Genomic DNA, 17,161 nt, shown 5'->3' on the forward strand with positions numbered 1-17,161 from the left:
GCTCACATGTTAGCTAGCTAATAATTCCTCTCCAAGAAAACAAAATGACTTAATTTAGTGGAAGCAGACACTTCTTCTTAATGATAATAACTTATATTTGTATAATGATTTATAGTTTATAGTGCCTATACATATATAATCTCAGTTAATTCACATGGCATCCCTGAAGTCAGGTATTATTATCTATATTTAGTGGATGAGGAAACAGACACTAACAAGAGGTCAGGAGATTTTCTCAAGAATATGTACATAAGTTGAGACTCGAGTTCTAGGCCAGCTTACCCTAAGTGCAGTATTCATTCCACTTCACAGCTGTAATCAGGTGGTATTGAGAAATATAGGAATCTCAGAACTGAGGAATTGCTGATAATGCAAACATAACAATGGAGAGATTCTACCCATCACTCATAGCCATGTGTTCTAAGACAATCTATTTAACCTGTCTGGGCCTCAGTCTCTGCACCTGTAAAATTCAAGGGCTGGACAAGGTGACCTCTTAGGTTCATTTCAGCTTTAATATTCCATGATTCTATGAACATTAGCATCATAGTTGCAATTTCTATACCAATTTTCACTTTCTTTTCAGTTTATGTCAATAGTTTGCACAGAGAATTTAGTTATCAGCAAGTATAATAGTGTTTAAAAATGTGTTATCATATATATTTTTAAGAGATAAGGAGAGAGAGTAGAGAAAATTGAGTATTACATTTAAAGATCCAAATAGGAAAGTATAACTACCAATTTCTCTTAACCAAACAACAGCTTCTGTGGGGTTGTCTTCTATATGGAAAAGTGCTTAGTTTTAGGAGGGATGTCCATGGAGTAAGAAGGGGGCACCACTTAGCCATCTCCATCAGTCATATCAACTCTAGCCATTAGGGGTTGGAAATGTGCAAATAAAGAGACGTGGAAATAAGATCTTCAACATACTTGTGGATTAAATTTTAAAAAGTCAGATGTAAAACAGTATTAAGCCATGTAGTCAATACTGATGTTGCCTAAGTTAAATACAATTCTCTATTATTATTATAAACTGTCTGAGAAAATCTGGCCCAATTTTATAGAACAGGCTAAAAGCAAAATTAAAGAAAAAGATGACATTTTGAAGGTCCCCCCCCCCCATTAACACAATGAGGCCGACTGAGCTGTGAAACTGTGATGGAAATATTAGAGCTGTTGTGTCTGAAAAAAAGGCAGTGATCATTTCATTCTTCCTGTCTTTTAATGCTCCAGGGTTTTGGAGACGAATAGGAGCAATAAGTTCACTTTGCAGAATTAACGCAGTAATTCTTTATCATAAGAGCTGAGCATTACCTCAATCTGATTTTGCTACAAAATGGTTCAAAGTCTATTTTTAATGATGGCCCTAATTTGTTAACACCTTTTAAATTATTAATCCCCTTTATATTCAAGTAGTTATTGCATGTCATAACAATGTATCTATGCAGGGAAATTTAATAGTATTTTCTAGATGTCAAGAAAAGGCTTGTTCTTCAAAATGCTATTAAAACTGATAATGAGCTAAATAGTTGCCATAGCAAACACTGAAATTACTGTATCAATCAGCATTGGGTGCTCTTATTCAATAAACAGAAATTAACCTATTAACTATGCCTAACTTTCGGCAACAAAATGGTTGCATTCAAGCATTTCTCTCCTCTTCAAATCTTTCTTTTCTTAAAACTACATATTGCTCTATAATATCAGAGTTTTGAATCAAGTCCTTGGTATCAGTATTTATGGTTGAAATTTCCTAAGAAGAGTGACATTACTTGATTGTTTTAAATAAGATCAGAGAATGAATTGGAATGAGGCATGGGTGGAAACAGAGACATGAAAAAATGAGGATGTGGACCAGAAAAAAGGGAAGCTTCTTTGCATTATGGTTTGTAAGACAGATACTTTCAAGAGATCCTTAGAGGCACACATACCTTGTTCCATAGCATCTCCATTTCTTTCCAAAGCATCTTGCTTTTCCTTTCCTGTTGGAGGGGAAAAAGCAAGAAAACAGAAATACGTGTTTGTCTAGTCATTAAAGTTGGAAGAAATTACAAAAAAAAATAAAAATAAAAAAATAAAATAAAAGTACACATGACATTATGTCATGAATGTTTTATGTTAATGATTGCAAATAATTTTACTTTCCTTTTAGATGGAAATTGATGTTTTTGAAATAAAAAATACCATATCTGAGAAAGTCAAATATTCAAGTTTTAAAATCATGTTTCAGAATATTTTCCTGATTTTGAGTATTTAAAATTTCTTTCTTATTTTATGAATTATGGGTTTTTACTAAGGCATACCTACAAAAAATATAATAGTGAAATGTAGTCAAGGGTATACCATTGGATATTTAGTTTTTAGATACTAAAATAAGGATAAAGAATATAGTTTTATACATGTTCCAAATAAAGATGTAGATTCAAAAGCACTTTACACATTATTAAAAGTAACAGAAAGTCAGTCCCAGTTTCTGCTGTAATTCAAGCAGAACAGAACAAATGTATCTTCACATAGTGGGTGTGCCTTAGTTTTAATTATCACCTTAGTTACACTTTGGGCTGATAATCAGTGTCACACAAAAATGACCCAGAACTGGCTTTCATTTGGATACTTTTCTGTTATTTCTCATAAAGTTTAAGGAGCTTGTATGTCTTTAGTTGCTTTAATAATTTCTAAATTTCTAAAAAAATATTACACTGCACACTCTAGGTCATTTAAAATAACATTCAAGGGCTTCCCTGGTGGCACAGTGGTTGGCAGTCCGCCTGCCGATGCAGGGGACACGGGTTCGTGCCCCGGTCAGGAGGATCCCACGTGCCACGGAGCGGCTGGGCCCATGAGCCATGGCCGCTGAGCCTGCGCGTCCGGAGCCTGCGCTCCGCAGCGGGAGAGGCCACAGCGGTGAGAGGCCCGCGTACGGCAAAACAAACAAACAAAAAACATTCAAATGATGAACATTAGAAATTACGTGTAGCTGAACACAAATAATTAAAAAAAAAACACGGCTTTGTGCTTAAAGCATTTTGTCTGTTGCAACTCCCCTGAAATAGCGAGGGTGTATATATCATCTTCATTGAATAGATTAAAAGGCAGACCTATAGAAGTTAGCTGATTTGTTCAGCTAGCAGAGGCAACTGGGAAAAGAATCTAGACTTCTTAAGCTTATAATTCTAGTGGTTCTCAATTCTAGCTGCTTCTTAGAAATCACTTGGGAAGTTTTAAAAAAATACCATTGTCTGGGTGCCACCCAGTGAATGCCCATTTATATCCAAATCCTTGGGTATGAGATCTCCGCATCAGTGGTTTTAAAAAGCTGACAGAGGATTCTAAAGTGCAGCCTGGGTTGAGAACCGTAGGGAACTTGTTAAAATGCAGATTCTGATCCAGTAGATCTGGGTGGGCCTGAGCTTCTGCATTTCTATTGCAGGTAAAACTCCCAGGTGATGTTCAAACATTTTGAGTAACAAGGTCATCCTTCCTCCTTCACATCAGTTTCTATTACTACCTCAGTGGGAAATTGTAAAACATCTTCACTTTCTAAAAAATAGGATCTTTTATATTTAAGGAATTAGAGGCAAGTATTTCCTTGAGTAGGTCTGTAATTTGACTTAAATAAATTATAATTTGTTTGACAGAAATACACTCAACTGAATTCTGATCTTTAAGGGGCTCAAAATTAAGCATAATCTAATAAGACATAAACTCCAAATTCAGAAAATTTGGGGTCAATGACCAAACAGGGCATAGATGTTGGTTCAAAGCATGGATTCTGCAATCAAACAAACCTGGGTTCAGATTCCAGCTCTGTCACTCACTACTGTGTCTCCTAATCTTTCTAAACCTCAGTTTTCTAATGTGCAGAATGGTAGTACTAATAATATTCGTTCATTTATTCGATAAATACATTCAAAGCCTACTCAATGCGAGGCACTAATATTCAGTGGAGAAGAGGGTAGTCAAAGTCCCTGCCACCAAGAAGCTTACCTGTACCTAGCTTATAATATCTTTGTAGGAATAAAAGAGATACTGCCTAGAAATTGCTTAGTATGGGACCTAACATGTAAGGGCTCAATAAATGTTAGTCATTATTTTATATTAGCTCTAAGACTTAGCTGTTATTATGTCCAATTAGCACATACTGTTTTGATATGTTGATAGCCCCAGTAAGGACAGGAACCATTGATTAAATATACTAATCATAATTTTGGATACAGAAAAGAGCTTACACAGGCACATTATGTGAATATGCCCAGGAGCAGAGAGCTTAAGCCTTCATTATTACAAAATGCATGGATTTTAGTTCTTAGTTTTATGGTCAGTTTTTGGTCAAAGGCTATATGTTGTTCAGATGTTTCTAATAAAACTGATGACTATGTATGTCTGTAAATGTGATCAGTAAATTCAAGTAGTGGCAATATTGAAAAAAATTTAAAATTTCCTTGAATGCAAATTCATTGCTAAAAGCTTTGCATCTCATTAGCCTAGTATTGTTGAAAATGGCTCATTTAATTATGAAATATTTTTTAAAGCAGATTTTCCATTTTTTTACAATTTTAAAGAGATACCTATTTTTAAAGTTGAGGTATAGTTGACATATCACATTATGTTAGTTTCAGGTGTACAACATAATAATTCAATATTTGTATACATTGTGAAATGATTACCACAATACGTCTAGTTATCATCTGTCACCATACAAAGTTACAATTTTTTTTGGCGACAAGAACTTTTCAAATATGCAATACAATATTATTGACTACAGTCACCATGCTGTATAGTACTTCCCTATGACTTATTTATTTTATAACTGGAAGACCGTACCTCTTGACCCCCTTTTGTCTAGCCCCCAGCCTCCCTCCCCTTTGGCAGCCACAAATCTGTCCTCTGTACCTATTATGTTTTGTTTTGTTTGTTTTGGTTTTTTAGGTTCCACATATAAGTGAAATCATATGGTTTTTGTCTTTCTCTGTCTGAATTATTTCAAATAGCAAAATACCCTTGAGGTCCATCCATGTTGCTGCAAATGGCAAGATTTTATTTTTTTTTAATGGCTCTTCTTTACCCATTCATCCATCCATGGACTTTTAGGTTGTTTCCATATCTTGGCTATTGTAAATACTGCTGTAGTGAACATAGGGGTACATATCTCTTTTCAAATTAGTGTTTTCATTTTCTTCAGATAAATACCCAGAAGTGGAATTGCTGGATCATTTGGTAGTTCTATTTTTACTTTTTGGAGAACCTCCATACTGTTTTCCATAGGGACTGCATCATTTTACATTCTCTCCAACAGTGTATCTGGGTTTCCTTTTCTCCACATCCTCACCAACACTTGTTATTCCATCTTTTTGTTAATACCCATTCTACCAGGTGTGGTTTTGCTTTGCATTTCCTGATGATTAGTGATGTTGAACACCTTTTCATGTGCTTGTTGGCCATCTGTATGTCTTCTTTGGAAAAACAGGTATTCAGATCCTCTGCCAATTTTTTAATCAGCTATGTTGTTGAGCTGCATGAGTTCATTGTATATTTTGAATATTAAACCCTTACTGGATATATGATTTGCAAATATCTTCTCTTATTTAGTAGATTGCCTTTTCAGTTTGTTGCTGGTTTCCTTCACTGTGCAAGAGCATTTTAGTTTGCTGTAGTCCCAGTTGGATATTTTTGCACTTGTTGTCCTTGCCTTTGGAGTCAGAGTCACAAATTTATCACCAAAACCAATGTCAAGGAGATTCATGCCTCTGTTTTCTTCTAAGAGTTTTATGCTTTCAGGTCTTACATTCAGTGTTTAACCCATTTTGAGTTAGTTTTTGTGCATGGTAAGATAGTAGTCTAATTTCATTCTTTTTCACTGGCTGTCCAGTTTCCCCAACACTATATATTGAAGTGATTGTTCTTTTCCCATTGTATATTCTTGGCTCCTTTGTCATAAATTAATTGAACATATATGCATGATTTTGTTTCAGGACTCTCTGTTTGCTCCATTGATCTATATGTCTCTTTTTATGCCAATACCATACTGTTTTGATTACTGTAGCTTTATAAGATAGTGTGAAATCAGAGAGTGTGATGCCTCCAGCTTTGTTCTTCTTTTTCAACATTGCTCTGGCTTTTCAGGATCTGTTGTTGTTCCATACAAATTTTATAACTGTTTGTTCTATTACTATGAAAAATGCCATTGGAATTTTGATAGGGATTGCATTGAATCTATAGATAGTATTGAATCTATAGGTAGTATGGACATTTTAACAATATTAATTCTTCTAATTCCTGAACATGGAATATCTTTCCATTCAATTGTGTCTTCTTCAATTTCTTTCATCAACGTCCTATAGTTTTCAGTGTACAGTTCTTTTATCTCCTTTGTGAAATTTATTCCTAGGTTTTAAATTCTTTTAGATGCAATTATCAATGGGATTATTTCTTAATTTCTCTTTCTGATAGTTTGTTATTAATGTATAGAAACACAACCTATTTCTCTATATGAATTTTGTATCCTGCAACTTTACTGAACTCATTTATTAACTCTAAGGGATTTTTTTGTTTTTGGTGAAGTCTTTAGAGTTTTCTATGTCATTTTCAGAATAATATCCTCTGCAAATAGTGAGTTTTACTTTTTGTTTTCTTATTTGGATGCATTTGTTGGAAGTCCTAACTCAATACTATGTTGACTAAAAGTGGAGAGAATGGCCATCATTGTCTTTTTCCTCATCTTAGAAGAAAACCTTTCAGCTTTTCATCATTGAGTCTTATTAGCTGTGGGACTGTCATACATTGCCTTTATTTAGCTGAAGTGTATTACCTGTAATCACACTTTGTTGAAAGTTTTTATCATGATGGATGTTGAATTTTATCAAATACTTTTTCTGCATCTATTGAAATGATCTTATAAGTTTTATCCTTCATTTTGTTAATATGGTGTATCAGGTCGATTGATTTGCAGATGTTGAACCATCATTGAGTCCCTGGAATAAATCCCACTAGATCATGGTATATGATCCTTTTAATGTATTATTGAATTTGTTTTGCTAATATTTTGTTAAGGATTAATGCATCATTGTTCATCAGGAATGTTTGGCCTGTAATTTTCTTTTTATGTGATGTGTTCATCTGGTTTTGGTATTGAGGTAATGTTGGCCTCATACAATAAGTTTGGAAGCATTCCTTCCTCTTGAATTTTTTGGAAGAGTTTGAGAAGGAAAAGTATTAAATCTTCTTTGAATGTTTGGTAGAATTCTCCAGTGAAGCCATCTGGTCCTAAACTCTTGTTTGTTGGGAGATTTTTGATTGCTGATTCAATCTTTTTATTAGTAATCAGTCTACTTATATTTTCTATTTAGTCACAATTCAGTATGGTGGGTTGTATGCTTTTAAGAATTTATCCATTTCTTCTACATTGTCCCTCTTGTTTGTGTATAATTGTTCATAGTAGTCTCTTATGAGTCTTTGTGTTTCTGTGGTGTCCCTTGTAATTTCTCCTCTTTCATTACTGATTTTGTTAATTTGAGTCCTCCCTCTTTTTTCCTTAGTGAGACTAGCTAAAGGTTTGTCAATTTTGTTTATCCTTTAAAAGAACAAGCTTCTAGTTTCACTAATGTTTTCTTTTCTCTTTTTTATCCTCTATTTTATTTTTTTCTGCTTTGATTTTTATTGTTTCCTTCCTTCTACTAACTTTGGGATTCTCTGTTCATTTTCTAGTGTAGAGTCAGATTGTTTGAGATTTTTATTGTTTCCTGAGGTAGGCCTGTATTGCTATGAACTTTACTCTTAAAACTGCTTTTGGTTCATCCATAGATATTGGGTTGTTGTATTTCCATTTTCATTTGTCTTGAGGTATTTTTAAAAATGTCCTTTTGATTTCTTCATGACCCATTGGTTGTTTAGTAGCATGTTGTTTAATCTCCACCTATTTGTGATTTTTCCAGTTTTCTTCTTGTATTCAATTTCTAGTCTCATAGCATTGTGGTTGAAAAAGGTGCTTGATATGATTTCAATCTTCCTAAATTTGTTGAGACTTGTTTTGTGCCCTAAAATATGATCTATCCTGGAGAATGTTCCATGTGTACTTGAGAAGCAAGAGTGTTCTGCTCCTTTTGGATGGAATGTTTTGTATTTACCTGTTAAGTTCTTCTGGTCTAATGTGTCATTTAAGGCTGATGTTCCTTTATTGATTTTCTGTCTGGATGATCTATTCATTGATGTAAGTTGGGTTTTAAAGTCTCTACTATTATTGTACTGCTGTCAGTTTCTCTCTGTAGGTCTCTTAATATTTGCTTTATGTATTTAGGTGCTCCTATGCTGGGTGCATAAATATTTACAAATGTTATATCCTCTTGTTGGATTGATTCCTTAACATTATGTAATGCCCATCTTTGTCTTTTATTACATTCTTTGTTTTAAAGTCTATTTTGTCTGATATAAGCATATGTATTCCAGCTTTCTATTGGTTTCCATTTTCCTGAAACATCTTATTCTATCTCTTCACTTTTAGTCTGTGTATGCCCTTACCTCTGAAGTGTGTCTCTTGTGGGCAGCATTAAGATGGGTATTGCTTTATTAATACAATCAGCCACTCTAAGTCTTTTGATTGGAGCATTTAGATCATTTACATTTAAAATAATTACCGATAAATATGTACTTATTGACATTTTGTTAATTGTTTTCTGGCTGTTTTTTAGTTTCTCTCTGTTTCTTCCTTCTTTGTTCTCTCCTGTTATTGTTCGATGACATTCTTTAATGTTATACTTAGATTCTTTTCTTGTTATTTTTTGCAATATTTACTATAGCTTTTGCCTTATGGTTACAATGTGACTCACATATAATAGTCTACTTATATAATATTCTATTCTAAGTCAATAGCAACTTACGTTTGACTACTTTCTAAAACTGTACATTTTTAATCCCCCACAACAAGTTTTATGTTTTTGATGTCTTTTTAACATATTTTTATTTTGTGTATCCCTTAACTAATACTGTAATTATAGTTGCTTTTTTCTTTTAACCTTCATCCTAGCTTTACAGGTGATTAATGCACTACCTTTACTGTATATTTACCTTTACCAGTATGATTTTTAGTTTCATATGTTTTCTTGTTACTAATTAGTGTCCTTTCTTTGCAGCTTAAAGACCTTTTAAAATTTCTTGGGGGCTGGTTTAGTGATGATGAAATCCTTTACCTTTTGCTTGTATGGAAAACTATTTTCCTCTCCTTCAATTCTGAATGATAATCTTGCTGGTAGAGAATTTTTGTTGGAAATTTTTCCCTTTCAGCACTTTAAATATATTACTCCATTATCTTTTGGCTTGCAAAGTCTCTGCTGAAAATTTTACTGATAGTCTTAGGGGGCTTTCCCTTGTACATATCAAATTATTTACCTTTTCAGTTTTTAAGATTTTCTCTTTATCTTTGACTTTTTAATTATAATGTGTACTAATATAGATTTATTTGGGTTCCTCTTATTTGGAACTCTCTGGACTATTTGATCTGAAGGTCTATTCCATCCTCAGGTTAGGAAAGTTTTCACCCTTCTTTTTTTTTTTTTTTTTTTTGCTGCGTTGGGTCTTCATTGCTGCATGCAGGCTTTCTGTAGTTGCAGCAAGTGGGGGCTAGTCTTTGTTGTGGTGTGTGGGCTTCTCATTGTGGTGGCTTCTCATTGCAGAACACAGGCTCTAGGCACGTGGGCTTCAGTAGTTGCAGCATGCGGGCCCTAGGGTGGATGGGTTTCAGTCGTTGTGGTGCATGGGCTTAGTTGCTCTGTGGCATGTGGGATCTTCCCAAACCAGGGATCAAACCTGTGTCCCCTGCATTGGCAGGCCACTGCATCACCAGGGAAGTCCAGCCATTATTTTTTGAAATAAGTTGTCTGCCCCTTTCTCTCTTTCTTCTTCTTTTGGGACCCCTAAAATAAGAATGTTGTTCTACTTGATGTTATCCCATTGGTTCCTTAAGCTATCTTCACTTTTTAAAATTCTTTTTTCTTTTTGCTGCTCTGTTTGGGTGAGTCCCAATGCCCTGTCTTCCAGATCACTGACCCCTTCTTTTGCTTCATCAAGACTGCTGTGAACCCCTCTTGTGTATTTTTCAGTTTAGTTATTGTATTCTTCAACTCTGTGCCCTCTGTTTGGTACTTTCTTATATTTTCTATCTCTTTTTTGAAGTGCTCACCATGTTCATCCATTCTTCTCCAGAGTTGGTGACCATTTTTATGACCATTACTTTGAACTCTTTATCAGGTAGATTACTTATCTCCATTTCATTAAGATTTTTTCTGGGGTTTTACCTTGTTCTTTCGTTGAAAACATATTCCTTTTTTGCTTCATATTGGTTGACTCTCTGTGTTTGTTTCTATGTATTAAGCAAACAGCTACCTCTCCCACTCTTGAAGGAGTGGCCTTGAGTAGGAGGTGAACCTTATTATTCAACCTTGCCCAAGCTCTTCATTGTCTGTCAATCCTTTGTGATCTAAGTAGCCTGATACATTCTTGTTGGGTCCCAGTTGTTGAGGTTGTGCCAAGACCCATCTCATGTGGCCCTTTTTTCCTTTGCTGTGGAGGAGCTCTTCAGCTAGTTTTCAGTTCTTTTTCAAAGGGAGTTGTTCCATATGTAGCTGTAGATTTGGTGTGTTTGTGAAAAGAGGTTAGATTTGCCTTGGAATAATCATGTATTGGTGTAGTCCATATATTCCTTCATTCCCCTAGAAAATGATTTCATGTTTTCTCTTTTCTCCTAAACCTCCCATCTGACTTCTAGATAATAATGTTGTTTCTTTTTTCACTAAGAAAACTGGAGCAGTTAAAAGATAACTTCGATAAACTTCCAACACATCTACTCACCTAACTTGTACTGTGCCTGCACTCCTATTTCAATGGAGATGTGTCCATGCTGCCATCAAAGGCCAACCCCGCTATTTGTGCAGTAGATCCCATTCCCTCTTGCCTAACCAAGAACATTGTTCCAACAATTCTCCTCTCTTCTTCACTGTAATTTCTCTCCTCTCTATTGGGTCATTCCTGCCCCATCCCAACCATTAACTCTGGGACCTCATATGCTATTACTTGTTTTCTTGTTCACCCCTCTTAAGACAAGATGACTTCAAGCATAACAAGCACATCATTTTTTAAACCCTTGGGTATTTTCCTTACTTTTTGCCAGATTGGCCATTTATTTTTAAAGTTAAAAAAAATTTGTTCTACATTTCAATGGAAATAGTGTCTCGTGGATACACAGTCATCTGTGCTCTTTCCTGTCCTCTACTGCTAGCTCTTCTAAATCCTAGCTTTTACTTGCAGAGTGACCTCATTTTCTCGTTCCTCATATGCTCTCTCAAGGTTATTTCCTGAAGTACCACTGCTTCAAATACTATCTATAAGCTATGACTCTAAATTTGTATCTGCAGCCTAGTCCTTCCCTCTGAGCTCCAGACTTATATATCCAACTCTTGCTTGAAACGTGTAGTTTAGGATGTAAAAAACATCTTAAACATCGAAAACAATATATCAAAATAGAACCTTTGGTTTTTCCCAGTCAAAATCATGTCTACAAGACAAAATTTTAAGAATCATCTTTTATTTCTCTTTGTTGTTCATCCTCAAAGGTAATCCCTCAACAAGCCTTGGTTCTATACAAAAATGCATCTCAAATCTGTCTGCTTCTCTTTATCACTACATCTGGGCCACCACCTTGATGCCAGCTAAATTCTCAGGAAGGGAGAGCATTTCAGCATGTAATTTAGCCTTTCATTGTATTCAGTTTTTTTTTTGATGGAAATTAAGTTGAAAAATCTCCTTCCCACTTTGCTTTCTGTATTCTGCATGCTTAGGTTCTTACAGATTCTCTGTTGTAGAGAAGCAGTTGCACATGTATGCACATCAAACAGCAACTTCCATACCCACATTCAGACACAACTACATCTTATGTTTGCATATGTACAGATGTGAGTACACATTCTACATCAGGAAAGAAATGGACTACACATTAAGTTGATATTTAGAAATGATGAGCAAACAAAGAGCAACTTTGTAAAAAGTAGTTTTGAAATGCTGTTTTAAGATTTGTAGGCTGGGCAGCAACAACTTTGAACAATAAAAGGAGGAACTTAAAATCTGAAGTATGTTTGGTCTCAATATAACTTGGTTAGAATCCCTGTAAAGATAATGTATAAATATAAGAATAAAATAATAAACATCTCAGTCCAGAATTATTATGTGAGAACTTTAGAAAACCATTTTATAATCATTTATTGCCTACCACAATGGAATATTTCCTGGTAATAATTTGTAGCATTTCTTAGTAATTTGATTCCTTTCAATTAATTTCCAGATTTTCCTAAATAATTTCTAACTATCCCAGTGTTTAAGTATAGCTTGATACTATAAACAAATAAGAGCAATAAGTTTCTAAAGGAATTCACTGTAGCTTAGAAAAAGCTTTGAAATAATATTGTTAACTGAATTCAAGCAAAATATATGGCACATTCTTTTTTTTTTTTTTTTTTTTTTTTTTTTTTGCGGTATGCGGGCCTCTCACTGTTGTGGCCTCTCCCATTGCGGAGCACAGGCTCCGGATGCGCAGGCCTAGCGGCCATGGCTCACGGGCTTAGTTGCTCCGCGGCACGTGGGATCTTCCCGGACCAGGGCACGAACCCGTGTCTCCTGCATTGGCAGGCAGATTCTCAACCACTGCGCCACCAGGGAAGCCCTATGGCACATTCTTAAACTGGATCCATTGGTAAACATTGCATGATATTTGAGATCTATTAGTAATTTAAAATATTGACTTAATTTAATATTTTAAATAAAAAAGATAATGTGATTCTCTGTTTCAATTTCTGTCATGATAGTCACGATAGACTGGGGCTTTAGAACAGATTAGAATTAGATTAGATTTGACTTTATCTGGCTGAGTCTGGGCATAACTACATTTACGCCACAGTAATGGGGGGTCTCTCAACTATTGGTGAAACTGCCAAGGGCTCATTTTACTTCCTTTACATTGGTTCTGAATCTCCTCTTAATGGAAGACTACCCCAGAAGCTAGTCAAAATGAGATCGAATTTATAGGTTTTCATGTAGAATGGAACCACCTGCTATTTCCACTGCTTTTAGAGCCTCTTATAACTAGATAGCTGAAGCTCAAAAATGAATCTTAAATTCAATACTACATTCAAATAATCTCTTGGGCCGATAAGATGTTATATTTCACCCCCAGCCCATCTTAGTAATGACATTTATAGCTACTTGGGATTCTAGACCTGTAGAATTCTCAAAGATTGGAATATTTCACAGTTTGAAAGTATTATATACATTTTTACTTTTCTTTGAAGTGTCAAGGATAGTAAACACAATTCTAACTCAAAATTTTAGCTTTAAGAGAAAGCAAAGAATGTTTAAATGTGTATCAATTTTCAGTATGAGATATAAAAGGAAATAAGGTTTAAAACATAAAGTTACCTACTTCCTTCTAAAAGCCTCCCATTTGAAATAAATGTGACATGCTTTGTAGTAGAACTTTTAAAATATTTTAATCAAATTTAAACAGTTGTGAAAGGGCAATTGTAGAGATATAAAATTCCCAGAATTGATATATTCTTCCAGATCTGCTAAAATATTCCTGCTTCCCCCAAATTAAACCCAGTAGAATACTTCTTTTTAAAGCACTTTTCAGTCAACATTTATGGGTAGAGATCACAATGTCCCAGTCATCCCGGTAATACACAGGGCTGGACATCTTAATGGATATAGCATGGTCAAGTGAGTAATTTTCTAAATGAACCATTCTAAACTGTGTGTGTGTGTGTGTGTGTGTGTGTGTGTGTGTGTGTGTGTGAAAATGTATGAGTACCTTCACTTTCTGCCTTATAAATATATCTTCTTATTGTTCAAATTGCTTAAACTCTTTTAATAAGTACAAAAATGAAAAGAAGCATGTTCCACTCTACAATCTCATGAGACCAGCAGTCTCCAGCTCTCTTCTAAAGATCGTGTGTCCCATTTGGGAAAATGAGATAAGACATGCAGGCATGTATATAGTGGAAAATATCTGTAGGAATTTCTTTTTCTCTAAGACTAAGTGCTCTTCCATGGATTAGTTTCAGTTTTCACTCTTTGGGGTTTCTCATAGCTCTAGATTTGTCTTTTCTGGAGTCCATCTCTTAAACAGCTGAACTAATATTTAGTTAATATTCTCTCTATATATATACACACACACATACTATATATATATATATATATATATATATATATATATATATATATATATATATATATATATATCACCGCGCCAGGGGTTTTTCAACTCAATTTTTTCAATAGTCTTGTAAAGTTGGAATGATTTGTTCATATAACAAGTTAAAAAAATGAAGATCAGATAGTAAATTGCTGGACTTGCATTATTATAGAATCCACATCTCTGTGTCTCACTACAGATAACTTCTCTTGATTCCAGCCCAGGGCACTGGAGCTTGTGGATTTGCATGAGTCTCACAAACATCAAAATATCCTGACAATCTTGGAATTGAGGACTTATAACAGATAAACTTGTGTAACTTACTAGTTAGGCATACAACATAAACTACAAGAAAGGCAATGATTTATAAAGGAAAAGATAATGTCAGCAGACATACTTTGTTTATAAAAATACATCTTCCCCTTCTTGAAATAACAGTGTATGTTCAGAAATACACCTGACAATATAGTGTCTGTGACAAAGAATGAGAGTAGAAAAACTGTTAGATTGGATTATCCAGTATTAGATGGCTTTATATCTTTCCCAACCAAATATATATTTTGAATAAAAATATATAGATTCCATCATATTGAAATGAGTTAACTTTTATATTAACCTGAAGAAAAGGGATTAAAAGCATCAAGCTCTAAACACAAGAATTCCTTTTTTTTTTTAAGACTCCTGAAGCTGAGATTTTGAAACCAAAATAGAAAATATGGTGCAACTTCAATATCCAGAAGCAAATGATGGTTGAAAACATGTAATTTTATAGCTTAAGATTAAAATCTTGAAATGCACATGATAAAAAAATCAGTAGACTATAAAGTTTGCTCGGCACAATGTAAATTTAATATAAGGACTGTATTCTGAAAGATTTACTCAATAAAAGCAAGCATTATATAAAACCAAGTCACTATATTTTGAATTCAGTAAGACTTCATTACAAGCAACATTCACTAACATGCTGCTTCAATACTGTATTATCTCAAATTATTCACCTCTGATGTAGGACTAACAGAAAATGAAATTTTATCACAATAGACTTTTGAAATGTTTTTACTTTGCTATCTTTACAAAGTGAAATACACCTAGCTGTGCACATATGGAGTGCCTCTCTACAGAAGTCTTTGTATGCACATATGGGTTATCAACGAAATTTGGTGGTAGTAGAAATTCAGTGGTAAATTATATGACTATTCTGATAGTGAAGAGAAAACCTCTATTTTTAAAAATTTGTTTTTTATTGTGATAACATTGGTTTATAAAGTTCTATAAGTTTCATGTGTGCAATATTATGTTTTTACTTCTATATGCACTACACTGTGAATATCACCAAAAATTTAGTTTCCATCTGAAACCATACAGTTGATTCCTTTACCCATTTCCCCCCCACCCACCATCCCTTCCCTTATGGTAACCACTATTCTGTTCTCTGTATCTATATGAGAAAATCTTGACTATTCATTTTCAGTAAACAAAAATCTAAAATGACAACGATAAGTAAACCTCCAGGCTAATTACTATGAGGAAGAAAACAAACTGAAAGACAAGACAAAGGCAGCTATTAAACATGCTATTTGACTAATTAAAACATGGTATCTACAATGACATCTTTTTCGATGTAATATCCTCACTTATAAGTGAATCTTGTGGTGCAACTGTCAATTTCAAATTCCCTATCTTTATTTTTACTTGTACAAATTGATTTCTGACCTTCTGATCTAACACATGCAGAAGACAATGAAAGCTTAATACTTGGTAGTACATTTCTTCACTCCTTTTACACAGTACTGAAGTATTATCTGGTTTCCTAATAGTCCCTTCCCTGCCATTTCAGTGCAGAGAGTGACCACTTTTAAAATAAATTATTAAGGTCATTACTTTATAGATATTAAATATTGTATCTTGGCCATTTGTATGGAAAATATTATTATTTAAAGTAATGGTTGTTGAGAATGTGTTATCCAGAGAAGGGAAAAGTCAAATAAATAACAAGGTAAATGACTGTTAAATTATATTCCAATGTTACATAAGAAATAAAATATTTATTATATATTTATTGTGACATTACTCTGTTGGTGAGATGTACAGAAAAATAAATTTGGGAATACCACATTCAATGCAAGAACAATGCCCATTGTTTTCATTTAATAAGAAATGATAGTGACTGATTTTCTTATGTCATTATAATCTATTCCATAATGTAAAATGCTGTCCATTATAGTATTTGTTTGTTTGTTTGTTTTAAAATTTATTTATTTATTTATTTTTGTCTGTTGGGTATTCATTTCTGTGCAAGGGCTTTCTCTAGTTGTGGTGAGTGGGGGCCACTCTTCATCGTGGTGCGCGGGCCTCTCAGTGTCGTGGCCTCTCTTGTTGTGGAGCACAGGCTCCAAATGCACAGGCTCAGTAGTTGTGGTGCACGGGCCTAGGTGCTCCACGACATGTGGGATATTTCCAGACCAGGGCTCGAACCTGTGTCCCCTGCAATGGCAGGCAGATTCTCAACCATTGTGCCACCAGGGAAGCCCTTTTTGTTTGTTTTTAAGAGTACCATATAATACCTATAATACTATTTCTTTTGGGATATAACATAACACATTTAAAAACACATTATCTCAATTAATTTTTCAAGATAAAAAGGAAAATATCGGGTTCTTTATAGATAGAGCAATTAACGTAGGACCTACTCTTTTTAAAAAATGGCTATTAATTATTTTATTTTATTTTATTTATTTTTTAAAGTAATTTTTATTGGAGTATAGTTGCTACTAGGACCCTAATCTTATATGGTACACTCAACTAACCTAAGACTAAGTTTTTCCCTTTTCTTTTTTTTAACAGATTTTATTTATTTATTGGCTGCATTGGGTCTTTCATTACTGTGTGCGGGCTTTCTCTAGTTGCGGCGAGCAGGGGCTTCTCATTGTG

The 17,161-nt window shown here is 34.3% G+C and overlaps 1 protein-coding gene across 2 annotated transcripts in view; it reads right to left on the bottom strand.

The window, feature by feature from the left end:
• Positions 1 to 17,161, bottom strand: part of TTC29 (tetratricopeptide repeat domain 29) — a 241,988-nt gene that overhangs the window by 42,662 nt on the left and 182,165 nt on the right. The gene's annotated exons all lie outside the window — the stretch shown is intronic.

This window comes from Kogia breviceps, chromosome 6 (assembly GCF_026419965.1).
Source record: "Kogia breviceps isolate mKogBre1 chromosome 6, mKogBre1 haplotype 1, whole genome shotgun sequence".
NCBI lineage: Eukaryota > Metazoa > Chordata > Mammalia > Artiodactyla > Physeteridae > Kogia > Kogia breviceps.